Here is an 18,496-nt window from a genome sequence, read left to right as displayed (position 1 = left end):
TGTCACAAGAAAAAAGTTGAACGAAAGCATTTGGATTTTCCTTTTTTGATGGATTATTAAGTGTATAGCACTTCATTTCCTTAGTCATCTGGGACTCTCCAGCTGAACACTCTTAGTACTGTGGTAACAGCTTACAGGTCTGGTAAATGAACATAAGGTGTTGAATTCTGAATTACGGGTGTGTGAATACCCTTAAAAGCATTGATACGCTGTTAATATAATACAAAAAAAAAAGAGTTAGTGTTACTCAAATTGGGAGTGCTCAGGAGCACTCAGGGTAGCAGTCTGTAGACACACTCCCGGCACGTTGGGTGAAAGCAAAGGTTGTGGCTGCACCACTGGCTTCTCTGCCGTGGTTTCTCTGGCAGCCCGAAGAGAAGCAGCTGCAGTAAACCTCCAAATTTTTAACAACTGCCTGAAACTTTCACTCCTTTAGTTGTAGATTTTCTTGAAACGAGGGGTGGTTAGCTGAGTAGCTCATGTATTTTTAGAATTTTGGAAGAGAGGATTTTTCTTTGATACCGTGTTTGGAATGATGACTTCCTTGTTGCATGTCTTTCAGTGCAGTATTTTCTGTGAAGGTTTTTTCACTCTGTTACTGTGAATGTTTGAAGCTTCCACACTGTAGGTCACAGTACATTATCCATTGATATGCTTCTTACACACTTATAAATACAAATTTTCAAGGTAATATTGTAATTAATAGTAATTCATTATTCATTAATGTGGTGCTTGTGTAGAATAGCAGCCAAATATAAAACCTATTTGGTTTTATGCAATATTGGATATTGAAAATATATAATAAAATGATAAATGAAAAAAAGATGATAGGGATTTATCACCTCCCATAATGGATATGCTCCGTTTCTTTCCTCTGCGGCAGTTTTTCTCCCAGTGTCTGGCACACACAAGCAGACATCTCCCAAGGACACTGCCAAACTCACCTTGTTCTCCGTTACCTCAAATGTTTCATTTTTGTTTCTGAAAACCAGGAGAAATTAATTTTGTACTGAAGTGTCCGTACTGTAATCTGCTTTTGGATACCATGATGATGAATCTGACCTTAAAAAAAAAATACTGTAGAATAACCTTTGAAATTCAGTGTTGTCCTTTCACTGAGTAAGCACATCGGGAGATGGATGTTAGAGCCTAATAAGGTATTTCTTTTGATTCCAAATATATTATTCTTACAATGGAAGGTCAAAGAATTTTCATTTAAATATCAGTAGAATCATAGAATTATAGAATGGTTTGGGTTGGAAGGGACCTCAAAGATCATCTAGTTCCAACCCCCCTGCCTTGGCCAGGGAAACCCTCCACTACACCAGGTTGCTCAAAGCCTCATCCAACCTGGCCTTGAACACTTCCAGGGATGGGGCATCCACAACTTCTCTGGGCAACAAAGAATAGGAAGATGGAGAAAATACGTTAATGTAGCATATTTTTAAGAAATGACAGTATGTGCAAGTAGGTGGTCCTGCAGAAGTGTTAGCTGTTAACATTGTGTGAAGGCACAAGGCAGGACAACCAGCGCACACCCCTCTGCAAAAGGAAGCCTCTGGCCAACCCCGTCCGTGGGGAAGGACTCATTTTGAAGCCTGACTTTTCTCTTTCCTTTCATAAACAAAGTTGATGGGTCTTGGCAGAGATCAATATCTCCAGTGTCACGGGGCTATCTGTGAATGTTTATGTGTTTGCTTTTGGCTTTATTTTATTTTATTTTATTTTATTTTATTTTATTTTATTTTATTTTATTTTATTTTACTTTATTTTGAAATGCAGGAGGGGGAATAACTTCCGTTCTTTAAGATTAAAACTTGATTGTTTGGCCTTCCTTTTCATCTTTCCTAGTGCAGATATCTGAAGTTGTAGTAATTTCATGGTGACAGCCACAGCCTGAGGCACGGGGGAACCATTGTATGGGTGACTGGTAAGAGAACCTCTGGGAAAGCTGTGCAGTGGCTCCATTACCATTCAATAATAATAACTACAATATTATAGAACTGTTGCAAAGATTTGTTTCCTAGAACAAAATCTCTACAGAAATGAAAGCCTTCTATTTTAATTTTGTTTTGAGTAGAATAAATAATCAACAGTAAAGATGGCACATAAAATGTGTAACTTGGGTGAGCTTACTGAATACATAAATAGTTGTTTCCCAAATCAGCTCTTTATTTTCCACCCAAGGGTCTTGAGGATACTCCTGAAACTGGGCAATAGGAGAGAAAGCTGTTTACTAGTTTTGTTTCTTCCTGTGACAATCTGAAGACATTTAATTGACTTTTGTGGATTTTTTTTTTTCTGTATCACATCAATGTAGAGGAGAACATAGTGTGATTAAGCTTTTTACTTTTTGTTTTCTTTTTTAGGCTTATGCAAATAGTTTATTTTTTAGTCCATCTCCTGAGCCAGTCGTTCTATGACTGAAACATTACATATTTTCTGTGATTATATAAAAACTGAAAAAAAAAAACCCAAAAATATTCTGTTAAATAAAAGATTTTCTTACTGGACACTTATAAAGGTACAGCTGAAATGAAGGGATGGATTCATGAAAATGTCTAGTGTTCATCAGCCATGTGATAAATACCCTGAGGGTTAGAGCCTGGGGTACCTCTGAATTGTTCCTTCTCTGGAAAAGGAGATGCAAGCTGTTAAGAGTTTTCTGCACATTGTGTCTTACGTGTGAAACTGAGAAGTAACATTTTCGTTGGATTATTCGGCTATATTTGCTAAGAAGAAGTGTTTGATTCTGCTACTATATCTCTGCTGGAGTTGTCACTGCAGTGTTTTGATCTTTTAGTTTCTAAGTTTTACCCAACAGTTTTTGTGTTTGAAAAATGTAATGCTGTGTTGCTGTCATTTGTCTGTTTCGAAATAAATATTTGCCTGAGTGGTTTATTATATGAGTTAGCAGATGGCGATTTAACTGTGCTTGATCCAGCAAGAGTCTTGGTTCTGTGAGTATGTCTCCGGCTCAGAAAATCTCCACAAAGCACTACAAAGTGGTGAGCAAAGTAGTAGTAGCTGTGCTGTTTGGGAGCACAAATGGAGCAACTGTGATGTCCTTGACAAGAGTTTACACAGTTTTGGGGGTTAGAATTGGCCCCTAGACAAGGATGTGTCACTCCAGGATAGTATAGGGTGACCTCAGGGATGCAACGTGCGACCTGCTTGGTTGAGGAGAGGGGGAAATTATGACGAGATATCTCAAAGTTGAATTTACTGTGCAATGTTTGATTCTTGTATTCTGTGTATGAATGTTACCATGATATTCTTTATAAAACAGCTGAAGAACTTCACCTGTATAAGAGGTTACAGTAGATGAAGGTCTGCATTTCTCAGAAGTTCTGCAAAGACCTTTTTTTTGCTTGTTCTGTTTTGTCTGAGCCATTTGTGGTCTGAGTGTAGTGTTAGCACTGATGGCAGAAGTAGACTTGTAATCTTTGGTTGTTTTTTAAGATTTACTATAGACAATAATATAGGGATAGGAATGTATCAAATATTATTATCTGTGTAGAAGTGTCGAAATATGGATCTAAGCATGTTATATTAACTTCTAAATAATATACTTAACACTTCTAGTTCAAGGGAATGTGATAACCAGAGAGATTTTTGTTCTTAAGGCAAATATTTTATTGTAGATTTTATTTTTATTTATGGAGTTTATTACAAGCAAGTATGATTTAAACAGTGATTGAAAGTTTAAGAGTTTTATTGCTAGTGTTCTCACATTTGATTATTTTAACTTTCACATTATAACTGTAGTTGTTTTACAACAGGCAAAACTAAGACTTACACCACATCTTCAATATATGTTTATAATAAATATTAGTGAGTGCTGTATGGAGTTTATACAGAAACAGAAAATACAGAAACGTATTGCATGCTTTATGTTTGCTCTTTGAAGTTCGGAGTACTAGATGTTTACAGTTTTCGATGATTAACACTTTCACTCTGTTTCTCCCTGTGAACTGTGTGCTTTCATTTGTTTTGGTAGCAAATTTGCCAGTATGGATTTGAAAATGTAGTTAAGGGTCCAGCAGTTTGTGAAGACATCTTTCTTCTGTCACATGTTGTAAAACGCTCCCATAGAGTGAAAAGATGCCAAATCGATTTTCATTAGACTTGGATAAGCTCTGACAGCAGCAGAGACCACTGGTAACGCTTGCAATCATGGTTGTTCCAAGCAACTCCAGTATCATTCTTTGAGGACCTCCCTGTCAATCTCTCTCCCTTTCTGTCAGAATAATTTAATAACAGAGGTTTAAGATTTCTTAAGGAGCCTAAAGAAGTCAAGGGATCCGACTTTCAATGAGTTTCCGTGGGATTTAGGGCTCAAATTTAATTTTCTTTGCAAACATAAGCCTAAAGGTTCAACAAATGACTTGCTTGTGGTAAACTGATTGAAAGTTGTGATAGTTTGCAGATTGTGTACGTAAGTGTAAGCTTGTAAGCTTCCAATTGAGTCCTCCTAGTGTAAACAACCAAACCATGTTCCTATGAGGAGAGATGCAAATGGGCAAAGATACTAGAAAAAAGATCACTGAATTGCTTGAGTAAGCAAAATCTAGTAATGAAATTTATTATATTTTCACTGTTACTTAATACCTTATTTCCTAAACCTGGCTGAGCAGTTGCTATGTGTTTAGGCATGAGTACCAGCTGCCATTTTTCTGGGACATTTTTGCTCTTCAGTGCTCTCCGAGTCAACCTGGCAGAGAAGGATGCCCCAGGATGGCTCAGGACATCCTGGGGGTTCCCCACCTGCCACAGCTGGTACCGATGCCACCCATTCTGGGGCTAAATGCTCAACTGACACACTGGCGAAATGTGTAAAGGGCGCGGGGCCAGCTCTGGCCTTCCTGTACCTGGGTAAGGACTTCGGAGGTCTCTCGAGGTAGCATGGCCTGGAAGGGAAGGTGAAGAGATTTCCTGTCTCTTGACATCCTTCTTTGCAAAGGATGATGAGTGTTTCTGCAAGATTTGCTGTGTTAGAGATGAAAGACAGTTTGTGGGATAATTTCATGCTTTATTGGGCCAGAAAGGACTGTTATGTTCATTTACTCTGACATCTGTGTTGAATCAGATTTCATTACAGCGTTATCCCTATGCAAAGCTCTATTTATATAAACCATTTAGCTTAAATTTAACCACTGACAGTTACAGCGAGTCTGCCACATCCTTAGGAATATAATATAGTTAATTATCCTATTAAAAAGTTACTGCTATGAAAGTGTGCCTAAAGTTGGCTGAAAGTCATTTGTATGTAGCCTCTAACCATCACGTTTTTTATGTCTGTCTGCTAAATGTGACAGCATCTTTTACTATTGGAGAATAACAACATGCTTAATAATCTGCTAATCTAAGTAGTTGAAAAACAAAGCTGTCATGTCTAATTCTGCTCACAGAAGAGAGAAAGAAAGAGAATGAACAGTCTTTATTAAAAAAAATTGCAGACTAAATAAAAGGATAATGGCAATTTTCCCCAAAACATGTCAGCTGAATAATTAAATTACCTAATTAGTGAAAGTAACTATAGCTGATTTTAAATTTTTCAGTTTTTGTAAACCAATCATGTACAGTGTTTTGAAATATCTTGGAAGGATCCCTGCTATATAAATACTTTTCTCTTAGAAATGCTAACACTGCAAGTAAGTAATACTTCTATATTGTATTATCCATATTAACGTATCTTACCATGACTGGGAATGGGCCGCAAATGGAGTGCTAAAGCACAGTGACATTTAAATCTTAAAAAGGGAGACCAATGTAATTATAATATTACCATTAAGGAGAACTTTTTGTAAGAGTAATTAGTTTTTCAGTGCTACACTTCATGTTTAAACTATGCTATTTAGTAGCACTGATAAAGATGTTCCAATGGTTGTGCTGTGGCCAATTATGATTCAATTAAATCTCGATTTTTGAGATATATAGATTTAGTGTTTTTTCATGTAGAAGAAATGATTTATGTTTGATAAGGCTGAAATCTTCATAACTTACATTGCGTTATTTTGACCTTTGTGTAGGAATATAGGTTAGCATTTAAAAAAATCAAGTTATTTTTACTTGACACAGACAAAAACAAACCAAACCATGTAAAACACCTTACCTAACATGTCAAAACAAAATATTTTCAGAATTTTTATTTGGTTATTGACTTTTCATGCCAATATCTACTTTTCCCTGTGAGGCGTACATTCATTTCTTTCTGGATCCTAACTAAAACTGTCTAAGCGGTCATATGTATTTATAGAATCAATTTGTTAATAACAAATGGTACCTGTGGTGGTTCTGTGTCCAAAACAAAAATATGAATGAATTTGCTTCCTTTTGGTTTCTTGCAAAACTGCATTCCTCTCTTTTCTCAATATCTGTGTGAGATTTCCATTTCTTTTTCTCTAAATTTATTGTACATATCTGACAATTCACATCCCTTGATTGGTTGGATTTAGCAGGGCCTTTTCCGGGACCAACAGCAGCAGCTCTGTGCTTCTGTGTCTTATTTCATGGAACTGTGTCAAGAGTGCCAGGGTCGTTTGGGAACAATTTACTTCTCCATGGGGCACCTGTTAGCTCCTTAACTATGGGGAGGGAAGGAGGTGCTGGACATTTCTTGCTGGCAGTTCTCCTCCATAGTCTGGGACCTCTACACAAGAGTGAAGATAACCCTTTCCCTAGCCCAGGGTTGTTTTGCCTTTAATTCAAGCTGTTAAATCCCAGGAGTCTTTTAGTTCAGTGAATCCATGTCAGGGCTCAGAAGCTCACAGTGGTCCTGGTATTTGGTGCTGCCGCAGGGATATGCAGAAGTTTCTTCTGCTTTGCTGATATATGAGAAGAGTCTGGTGAGACTTTTCAGGCACAGGACCAGATTTTAGAGTATGCCATCACGCACCATGGGAAGAGCCAGGAATAAGTACCACTTCCTTAGCAAAGTCTATGGATATTAAATACCTAATGTCTATGGATCTGGCTTTACTGGTTATTGTGCACGAAGCAGCTGATGGCACACATAAATATGTGACTTTCAGAGGCAGGTTTGACGCACATGGTCATGTGGTCCATGGTCAGGCTTGTCATGGCCTGGGTTCCTTGCAAGACCTGTAATTTGGATAATACCAATCTAAGATCCAAGACCCGGCTATCGAAGATCTGGCTAAGCGCCATTTCCTTCTAGGTGGTGGAGAAGATAGGGGAAGCCTGTTATTTTCATCATCCGTCTGTTGTTGATGAGGAGACTACTCAAATAGTGAAGAAATTTGTTTTGGTGCTGCAGCAAAAAACTCTGTTGTCTCCAATGAGAACACAGAGTTGAACAAACTCTCATGTGTATCTTAATGATCCCTCTATGGAGATACAGAGAAGGATAGATCCCTACCTAGAGCCCATAGCTCAAGTTTTTTTTCCAGAAGCAAACATTTCAGTGAAATTCCAATTTAATGAGAATGCTCAAACAATGTTTGTTCCTATGAGCAAATTTTGAAACTTTGGAGATTTTCATTAAATGGTGGTGTTGTCTTATAGCCAAAATAAATAGCCTCCACTATTTATAACTGTTACACATGGATGGAAATGTTTTTCAGACTCTTTGACCTGTAATAATATTTTCGGTATGGTTTCAAATACAGCTATATGGATCTGCATTTCACTTTGCCAATTGTTATTTAGTTTTTTTTTTTTATTGAGACTATTGCAGCTTTCAGCCTTTTTGAATGTAGAAAAACAACTTCTTCAGCAACACAATAAATGTTAATAAAACTAACAGGGTCATCTGCAAATTACTGGAATAATGTGCTTTTGCTTACAGGCAGATTTTCAGTCAGATATGAGTAATGAACTGTAATTCCTGTTGTTTCAGTTGAAAGATGAAAATGTAAGTGCAATTTACAAAGAAAACAAGGAGAAATGCTATTTGGCTTGCCCTTCTTTGCAATCTGTTAGGGAGGGGTAGTCAAGGGAAAAGCGATCACCAGCATTTTCAATAATTAACCTGTGCCTCCTAGGCAGAAACCAATTTTTGAAAGGAAATTAATTCCGGGAGAACATGATTGAAATAATTTCCCCCTTCTTCTTTCTTCTGTTGTCTTGCTGGTGGGACAAAGGAAAGGTGACTATATATAGAAATTCTTTGACTGTCAGCACCTAACCTTCCCTTTCAGTAGATGTTTGGTCTATCTCTGTTTCTTCCTCACAGTTTCTTTCCTAGGCACAAAGGGTTTGATTTTGGATAATGATGAAGTGTGCAAAATGTGCGTCAAACCTGCCTCTGGAAGTCACATATTTGTGTGTGCCATTACCTGCTTCGTGCACAATAACCAGTAAAGCCAGATCCATAGACAATAGATATTTAATATTCATAGACTTTGCTAAGGAAGTGGTACTTATTCCTGGCTCTTCCCATGGTGCATGATGGCATACTCTAAAATCTGGTCCTGTGCCTGAAAAGTCTCACCAAACTCTTCTCTGCTTTTCCTCTGGGAGTGGGTGCATTCTTCCAGCTCAAAGAAGAAAGAGGACCTGAATGATACATTCCTGTCTGCTTACGCTGTTACATTGCCTGAACATGATATAAAACTAGGACAGATACAAGTTTTCTCAAATGCTCTTCTGGGCTAGGTTCTGCTGGTCTTGTAGCTATGGACTGGGCTTTCTCACTGCAATTTTAAGATCACAGAATTTAAAAATACTTCAGTCTCTTTCTTACATTTGGTTGTTAGTGATCTACCTGGTGAGGTTTGCTTGCAGGTCAAATTTCAGCTTTCACAGTTTGCTGTTTTTCAGTTATGATAACCTAAAGAAAAGGGGATGAGATGCAAATGAACAACCCAGCCTCACTCCACTTTAGTTAGAGGTAGTACTAAAGAGATGAAAATTCATTCTAAGAAGTTGAGATCCACAGAGTTTGTAAGCACGTGCCTGTGGATAGTCCCTAATGAAAAGTAAACGTGTATGTGTAGCCTCAACTGCCAAACCATTTTAAAAAAACAAAGCCAAGCAATTAAAAGGCAGAGGTGAGATATTCCCATTTGACATGACTTAATGGAAAGAATGACTATGAATCAAAAGGCCGCTCCAGTATCTCTTAAAGACACCCAGCAACTTCAATGTCCTCTTATTAGGAACATAGCGGAGTAATAGGACAGAAGTGCCAAATCCTGCCTGCCTCGTGAGAGTAGCCCCACTAACTTAAAGGATCCTGCTAGTGTGAGTGATGAATTCACTACTGTGGATTTAGCTTTTAGTGTTTGAATGAATGGAAAATAAAACAATGGAATACTCTAAGAAGTTGTGTCTTGGATTTTGGATAAATAAATAATTTGGAATAGTAGTTTGCTTAAGATTTAGGTTAGCAATTATATACAGTACATAATTTTCTGTATGGAAATGAACATTTATGATGTTTCATTGAAGGTAGCTTTGGGATGGAGACAAATCAAGAATTCAGAAGGGACTGAGGAGTCACTCAGTATTTATGTGAAGGGTCAATGTCTCTGCCTGGTACCATTATTTAAGAGTATTTGCAGAAGAAAACATCTTTAAGTAATATGCTCTTTTGAAAAGCTAGAGTCTAGAAACTCACAAACCTTCTTGGGATACATTGTCTTGTGTATGTAGTCAATGTACTGACAGAGACTTGAAAAACTTGAAGGCAAGATGTGGAGCTTTTTTGAGCACTGATTTCCAGAAATTAACAGCCACAAGCGAAATTTTGCCGTTTGGTGCATCTTTGGACATTCTAGCTGGGTTTAGCGCGAGCAGCATGTGCATCTGTCTGAGAGCTGAATTTCAATGACGGTGCATTTCCAAATAAAAATTCCCTACGTATGAAAAAACACTGTGGAGGTATAGGAAACACAGTGTGATTGTTCTCTTACTCGTGCATTTAAGTAGCTGTTGACAATTCTGATTTAAAAAACCATTTATTTGGGGGACCAATGCCTATTAGTCCATGGAAAGAATGCCAGAGCATCTTTGTTTTCAGTTTAGATTCTGATTGTGCAGGTGTGGGCAAGCTTATCTTCGGTCGCGTGAATGATTCACATCAGTGAGGACTCTCCATATGCTTCAGGTCAGAGATAGCTGCATGTGCTTTTGGAATACTGTCACCAGAAGGTTCTTGCTTTCAGATTGGTTTAAGAACAGATAAAACTGATAAAGCCTGATTTGCTTAATTATCTGATCTAAGAATTTCCTTATGCATGGTGTCTAAATTCAGTTAACCACACTGATACAGAAACTGCACTCGGAAGTTGCAGCCGCTTTCACTAAACTCTTGCAGTAGGTATGTCTTTTTTGTATTTATTGCTAACCACAAGTCATGCTTGGTAATATTATCAGCAAATGTTTATAGGTGAATATAAAGAGAGAAAAGCCAGATTTTGAAAAAAGAAAAAGTAATATTTGTGTTTCCAAATGAGACGAAAATGGGACAGTCTCCAGTTGCCCCTTGGGCTTCTACTTCCACAATTCTCAGGTTTTAGGAGTAAAGAAGTGAAGACTCCATTTTAAGTACTGGAGTGGTTTTTCTTGGGGCAATCTTTTCTTAAGCTGAGTATTTCTAAGGCTGAAATAACGTGGTACAAGTGCAAGCCTTTCTTCTTTGGTATTTTCGGTGTTTTATGATTTTGGGTGCACACACCTTTTGATAGTGTAACCTAAAGACAAGTGCTGAGTCTGTGAAATTTTGATTGAAGATTAATTGCTTTGTAGGCACTGTGGCTCCACAGCATAGCAAGTGACTTGGAGCAGCATTGCTGGGACAGTGTATATGAGAGGTACGCTTTGGGATAGGCACTTGTTTTGTTTGGGCTTATTTTCCCTGGTTTTTTTTTGTGATGTTAGAATTGGATCCTGTGAAAATGATTGAAATGTTTTAGGATATGATCACAAATGGAGAATACAAAGCAGAAAGCAGCTTAGCTGTTTAAGCCAGGAGATGATACCTGTTTTGATACAAATGATATCTTAGTAATAAATCTGCAAGAGAAAAGTAAAAACGTAGTGCTTTTCATCTAGCATTGGCAAGTCACTGGACATATTTGTATTTAATTTAACTTTCAGCATTTTTTAATGGAGTGGTAAGCTGGACCATTCATTTCAGTTTGTGTGGTAGATATATAAAATTATACTTTGGTTATGCTTCTCCATAAATTTGTCTCCTAGATCTGTAGAATCGGCCTGTGAAAATAGTGACAAATATATTCCATACAAAGATCAAGGGAGGCTACTGGAGTAGTTTTGTTGCTTGATTTATTTGTTGAGTGGAGCACTGGATCTGAGAGACATTTAAAGTCATGGAATGCTAATACATTTTGAAAGGAAATGATTTAAAGATTTGATCTGTGCATCGTTATCTGAACTGCAATAATGCTCAAAGCATTGTTTTTTCCTGAGCAAATAACCACATTAAAGAAAAAAATCCTAAAGCATGTAGAGATAGGCTTGGTTGTGTGTTCATGAAGAAAAGAAGGAAGTGAACTGATTTCCTGACTTAAAAGCTTTTGAGAGCTATGCCTGGACTCTGCTCACAGCTCCTCTCAATTTTGTGTCCTCAGGCTCAAAAGAGTAGTTAAACCTTATGTTTTTTTGGATAGCTTCTGTGTGGGTGAATTTAGACAGGGTGAGGTAAATATGCCTTTATGAATGGGAGAAATATTTCTGGAAGCTGCGTTATGCTTCTTGTCCCTTGCTACTCCATCACAGTGCTGCGACATGAGAGGAACAGGGGGGAGCTGAGACGTGTTCTCCATTGAAACCTCTGCCTGTCAGCTTTGTTCTGTGTGGAAATTAAAACCTGTGCTATACCCCAGAGAAATATCCTGCTGTTTATTCTCTAGTAACAGCACAGCTCAGCTTTCCAAGGAAATGTGCTGCAGTAGGACTAGGGAGGATGCTGTGCTGCCATAATATGGTGCTGCTGCTTCTGCTTACAAAATCCCAGATAGTAACCCCTGTGACTATCTTTTTTTGTTTTCTCTAGCTCCCTAAATCTCCTGACACATAGAGACACAGTCATGTTTATATAAAGTTCATCTTGCCATGTCTGTTACAGTGCACTCCTCATGTTGTAGACAGGTAACCTATAAGCACAGAACTTTTGTTGCAAATTCATGAGTGGTTTTGTTTGTTTGTTTTGTTTTTATTCTCCCTTGTGCTGTTCTTTCACGATGAGTGGTGTTCAGGAGGTACCGAGTTATTGCTTTGATGAAGCAAATTATACTCCTGGAATTTCCACTCTATTCTTGGACTATGGGGGATTCATTTTATCTTTTGCATCTCTGTTTCCCAATCAATATCTCTGTTTCCCCTCATGTTAATGACAGTTAAGTTTTTGGAGTAAAAATTTGAAATCTACAGATATAAAAGGATTATACTTCTATGTCACTAAAAAGTATCCTGCAAAATCTACAAAAATTGCCAAATTGCCATACAATTCTGAAAGGAAAAAACATGCACACACACACACACACATATAAAACCTCCAGAATGCACACTGTAGCCCTTGCAGGATTTTGCAAATTCTAAACTTTAATTGAAAATAGAAAAAAGGTCAAATTCTGCTTGCCTTACACATGTATGAAATGAACAGTTGTACTACAGTGACGTGCTGCCAAGATTTGAACAATGGAGTCTTTCAGAAACGTTCCTCCTCATCCAGTGATAAACTCTGTGTGGTGACATGTGTGTGCACACAGCGGAGATGAGAGGGACTGAGCAATATATGTCTTTGTTTTCACTTTTTAAACCAAAGTGGATTTTTTAGAATCCAGAAGCCAGACAGCCTGTTGTTGCCCTCCAATGTTGTGTACTTTCAGTTCATCTAGGCACAATATGATGCTTGCGACTTTAATTGGTGCTAGCATTACTAGTATAAAAAGGCACAGTTAGAAGGTCAACATGGTATGCATGTGAGGATGCCACAGGGACATCTGTTACATATTCCCATATGCAAAACGTATTGAAGTTGCCATTTGGTATGATTAGAGGAGGAAAAGGACATGCAAAGTATTTTCATGACCTTGGACTCAATATATTTTTGTAATGTGAGTATATTAAAAAAAAAAATCTTTGGCAACAAAGTCATTTCATGCATGTGATATGAACACAGGGAGTTTTGGACTCATAAAGGATTAATTTTGTCTAACTGTAGTCACAGAGACTTTGTTGCAATAGGCTCTACATAAAGCTTTCTTTTGTTGAAGTAAGACATAAAATCTCCTATGAATAGAAATAATAAATTTTCTTTTGTCAAATGTTATCTAAATGGCAACATTCATTGCAACATATCCCAGGATAAACTTTTCAGTGGAGAAGAATGACATTGCTTAATGTTATTTGGCTTTGGTAGGTAAATTCCATGTGTAATTCAGTTACTGTTGCCTTGACTTCCTTTGTCTCTGCCATTCAACATCTTAGCTGTGATGGACATTTGTGGCTAAGGCTGGCTAGCCATAGCCAGGTGCAGTTTTGAAACTAGACGGCTTGGCTAGTATGGTGTTGTGCCTGAGCTAATATGCCATGCTGAGGGCATACTCAGTGAGGCAGAGAAGCTCCTCAGGTACAAAACTTCAAAAGAATTAAAATAACCATGACTGGATATCCTAGGGGCAAACGGGCACTTAACTAACTGTACCTGAACCAGAGTATTTTTACTTATTTACAGTCTATGTCAAAGGTAGAATTACGATCCAAAAGATCGGGTTTGAGAGGGCTGGAAAAGGCTGAGGTGCACCCAGAGGAAGAGGTATGCTTGCTCATGCAAACTCCTCCCCATGACACTGAGATCTTCAGAGGAAAGGGAAACTTGAAAGTATCTGCAAGGATTTTGGTCTTTGAACATGTCTCGTTAATTGCCATGTAATTTTAGTAGACTAACCTGTGCTTTGGTTTGAAGACTTAAGATCCTGCATCACAGCAGCAGCAAGCTACGACAGGCTTCTGGGGAAAAACTTTTGCAAGGTCCCGTCTGAGCTGGTTGTGTTGGATGTCATGAGTCGTTCTCAGATGGCTCTAATTCAGCTAGGAGTGGGTGCCCTGCAGATGCTCTTTCCTTAGAGAGACTCACGTTTCCAGAGAAGTGTATTCAGTGACTTGGCAGCATTGAACAAGTGTGGCTAATGCAGTAACTCCGAGGGGTACAATTTTTCATTTCAGTGAAAACCAATCAGAAGAGAATCAGGTGAATGTTGTAGCCCATGTGTCTATATTAACAATAGTTTCCTCATTTTATCTTTTGAAGATGATTTATTGTTTGGAGTAGAGCTATAACTTGTAGAAATCTCTGTTTTATCATGGCAAAGGAGATATTACTGCTATTTTATAGCATAGTTTTTTATGACTTAAGAAATTTGAAGGCAACTTGCAAATCTGAGCACCAGTCAAGGTTATGGCTAGGATGTTAAAAGACAAATCCTGACTTTCCTTAAAGACAGTTTAAACAATCAGCTGGATACCATGTGACCTGCCTCTGCATCACAGTACTCCAGCATGTCCCCTGATAAAAATGTTTGTTACTTCGGTTGTTAAAACTTCTTGGCTGTTGAATCAGTTCAACTCCCTAGATCAAGATCCCAGATCATGGCCGAAAGAGGGAGAACCAAAAAGAGCTAACTGAAATGCCAGGCAGGGGGCTGAAAGGAAGGTGCTTGTTCATAATCTGTGTGTTTCAGAATCTTTTTCATCCAGAAGCTGGAGACCTTCTAGTGACCTGAGTGGAAAAAATTATGGGAAAATTCTCCATAGAATTTTTTATTTGTGAAGTGGGTTCAGTTTTGATGACACCTTGATTACATCTGTTTCCAGTTCAGTTCCCTTTCCATATCATCCAGTAATCTTGGTGCCCTTTTGGGAATCAGGAATCTATTTATTCCTGGACATTGGGGTGCACAGCTGTGAGGGCTGTGACCAGAATTTCAAGGGTCCAGAACCCTGGAGGAGCCTGCCAGGTTGACTCTTGGAGGTGGCTCTCCCTTCGCTTCCACAGCAAGGTTTGGAGGTTTGGGGCAGATTTTTTCAAGTACTTCATTTTGAAATATCAAAATCTTTTACTCGCCATGCTTTAGTTCTATTTAGAAGTCCAGATCACTTTATTGCACTTGGTGTCTGATTTCTGATAAAAGCCATTACTAGACAGTGAGGAAGATGCTGCAAAGTGTCTTAAAATGTCAGTTGTGGAACTTGTCTGCTCACAGGTTTCCTCCTGCCGCGGACCAGGCACATGGGGGCTCTCTGTTTTCTGAAAGATCCAGAAAGTTACGTGTTGTCTGTACGTTATATTAAAAAAAAATCTTAAAGCCTGAACAGCATACAGTAATTTTAAAATACTTTTGAAATGGTGGACAGCATTCCCTCCTCTAATGGAGCACAGTGTACACTGTTACTTTTATCTTTACTGTACAGTATTTCTGCTTATGAAGAAAACCCTCTGAAGTTACCAGGTGTACAAAATACACCGTCTGGGTAGTGCTTCCAACCCTAAGCAGTTGCTGCATTTTGCCTGTTTCAGTGGTGGAACTGAAGCTGAATAAATGCAGCATAAGTATTTTTTCTGAATACTGAAATGAATGGATTTGGTCACTCTTTTACTCCCTTTGTGTTTCCTCTGTCAACATTTTAGAGATCTGAGTTTGCTGTAGTTGTTTGAATCAATTTTCCAAGCAAACATTTGTAGAACAAAATTTATCATAGTGGATGGAGGTTGTTTTTTTTTTTCCCCTCCTTATGATGTGGATTTTGCAAACAACGGTTACTGTAGGGTTTATCTAACCACTTACTGCTAAGGAGCAGCGTTACAACGTCTGATGGAGCATTTTACGCATACAGAGAATTGTTTACAGTCAATCTAGAAGGGAACATGGCTGGAATAAATTTGAATAGTGAACACAGTTCTGGAAAACATTATGCAAAAAGGTCTTAAGCAAAATCTACTTATTTGAAATTGCAGTTTCATAAAAACTGAAAATGTGTTTAAGAAGGAGTAACTTAAAAGTGATAAATCTGTTTAATCAATTTGTAGTCTGGAACCATTTAATCAATTTGTAGTCAGGAAGCATTTTTTACTATAGGCAGTTTACCTCTTGTGATAGCTTTTGTGATTGTTTTCCCTTCAATACAGCTCTCAGCAGCCACTTTTTACTAATAAGAATATTCTTTTTATTCTTTCTCTTATTTCAAAACATAAGACAAAAATGTACAAGTTATTTTGGTTTAATCAGGTAGATTTAGTGATTTCGTTTTGCGTATTTTGTCTGTAAGATATAGTTTACTGTAACTGGTAATGCAGAAACCTAAGCTCTAACAACTCAGTTATGCTTCCTCAGCTGCTGCAGTTTAGGACACAACATGTCTGACTCAGGATGAGACCAAAAAGGATGGATTCTGCATACTGCCTTGGAGAGTAACTGGTCCACAGAAACCATGTGGAGATAGAGATTTTGCAGTGAAGATGATGTTTTCAGAGAATTAGATAATCAGTTGTTTTTTCATGTGCTACACAGTGGATCTGCAGCAGCTGAGCAAGTGATGGTGTGCTGCTGGAACTTGGGTTTCATTGGTATCAGACATGTGAGTGGACAGCAGAGACTGTCCCTTACCACTCCTCTTGCCTTTTGTGCTTACAGCCAAACAGTATGATAAGCAGAGCAGAAGCATCTTAAAAGGGATAAGTACTGCAGGATGCTTTAAGGAAAAAAAGAGATAGAGTAGGGGAATAGATTAGAATATAATAGGAGTATAATAGGATAGGATAGGATAGGATACGATAGGATAGGATAGGATACGATAGTTCAGTTGGAAGGGACCTACAACGATCATCTAGTCCAACTACCTAACCACTTCAGGGCTGACCAAAAGTTAAAACATGTTGTTAAGAGCATTGTCCAAATGCCTCTTAAACACTGGCAGACCTGGGGCATTGTCCACGTCTCTAGGAAGCCTATTCCAGTGTTTGACCACCCTCTTGGTAAAGAAATGCATTCTGATGTCCAGTCTGAACCTCCCAGTTTGGTATCATCAGCAAACTTGCTAACGGTGCATTCAACTCCTGCATCCAGATCATTGATAAATATTTTGAACAGAACTGGCCCTAGAATGGAACCCTGAGGAACACCACTCATGATCAGTCACCAGCCAGATGTATTCCCATTCCCTACAGCCCTTTGAGCTCTGTGCTTTAGCCAGTTCTTCACCCAGCACACCATGAACCTGCTCATCCCATTGTTGGACAACTTGTCCAGAAGGGTGCTGTGAGGAACAGTATCAAAAGCCTTACTAAAATCCGCAAAAGCTACATCCATTGCCTTCCCTTCATCCACTAGGTGGGTGACCTTGTCATAGGAAGATATCTAGTTAAACAGGACTTTCCTTTTTTGAACCCTTGTTGACTGTGCCTGATGATTGCATTATTCTTTAAATGCGTTTTACTATTACCCAATGTAATCTTCTCCATAATTTTGCCAGGAACTGAGATTAGACTAACAGATCTGTAGTTCCCTGGGTCTTCCCTCCTGCCCTTTTTGTAGATGGGAATAACATTGGCTAGCTTCCAGTCAGCAAGGACCTCCCCATACTCTCAAGACCTTTGGTAGATGGTCCTGCCATAACAACTGCTAGCTCCTTCAGTACTCTGGGATCAATCCTATCAGAGCCCATGGACTTGTAAACATTCAGCTGGTACAGCTGGTCACTTAAAAGAGAACAATCTTTGGAAAATGGCTGTGGTCTTGGTGTTGTGGTCAAGTTCATATGGATCTTGTAAAAGGTGTCTGAATTTAAGGTTGTGATAACTGACCTTGGCTTAATTCAAAATTTGATTTAGGATTTGCAGAAGTAGAAGAGGAAAGAAGTGGAATTGGCAGGACTTAAGGGCAAGGCAAATGACAGCCTTTAAATTATCCATCTTTCAAAACCTGGGAATGAGAGCAGGATTCCTAAATCTCAGCATTCAGTTTTTGTCAGCAAACAGACTAGATGTTTTTGTCTGCTTCTGCTGGTGTCTCACAACTATGCCTCTACTGGGAGATGCAGAAAGATTTCCTGGGTCTCAGGTCCAGTTGTGTCTTGGTCCCATGCTAAGATGTAGTCTTTCCTTGCCTCTGTCTCTCCCTTGCTCCTGACAGCGCTGGCACACCAGCCAAAGGAGAGCTGCTGTGTTTTCTCACACATGCCCTGATGTGGATGGCTGAAGGACCAGGACTGAAGACTGCACTCTGAAGAGTGTCTTGTAGAAGACACAGCAGATAGGAGCCTTTGATCAGTATCTCCTACTCTGTTATTCCAAGTTATAAGGGTTTTGCTGTCATCCAATGTTCAGACTATGATGATGTAAAATATGTGTCTGTATGGTTGCACACAAGAAACTTATTTGCACTTTACTTGCTTTTTAAACTAGGAAATCTCTTTTAAAATAGCATTAAGATTTTAAATTTAAAAGGTCAAATGTTCTGAATAAGGCAGAAGTCTTGCAGGAAATATGGTATATATGATCTGCTGGTAT

General features: G+C 38.5%; 1 protein-coding gene across 1 annotated transcript in view; it reads left to right on the top strand.

Annotated features, from left to right (window-relative positions):
• SLCO5A1 (solute carrier organic anion transporter family member 5A1) overlaps window positions 1–18,496 on the top strand; it is an 82,462-nt gene that overhangs the window by 17,913 nt on the left and 46,053 nt on the right. The gene's annotated exons all lie outside the window — the stretch shown is intronic.

Source organism: Tauraco erythrolophus, chromosome 3 (assembly GCF_009769465.1).
Source record: "Tauraco erythrolophus isolate bTauEry1 chromosome 3, bTauEry1.pri, whole genome shotgun sequence".
NCBI classification, from domain to species: domain Eukaryota; kingdom Metazoa; phylum Chordata; class Aves; order Musophagiformes; family Musophagidae; genus Tauraco; species Tauraco erythrolophus.
This window is presented reverse-complemented; position numbering and strand designations above follow the sequence as displayed.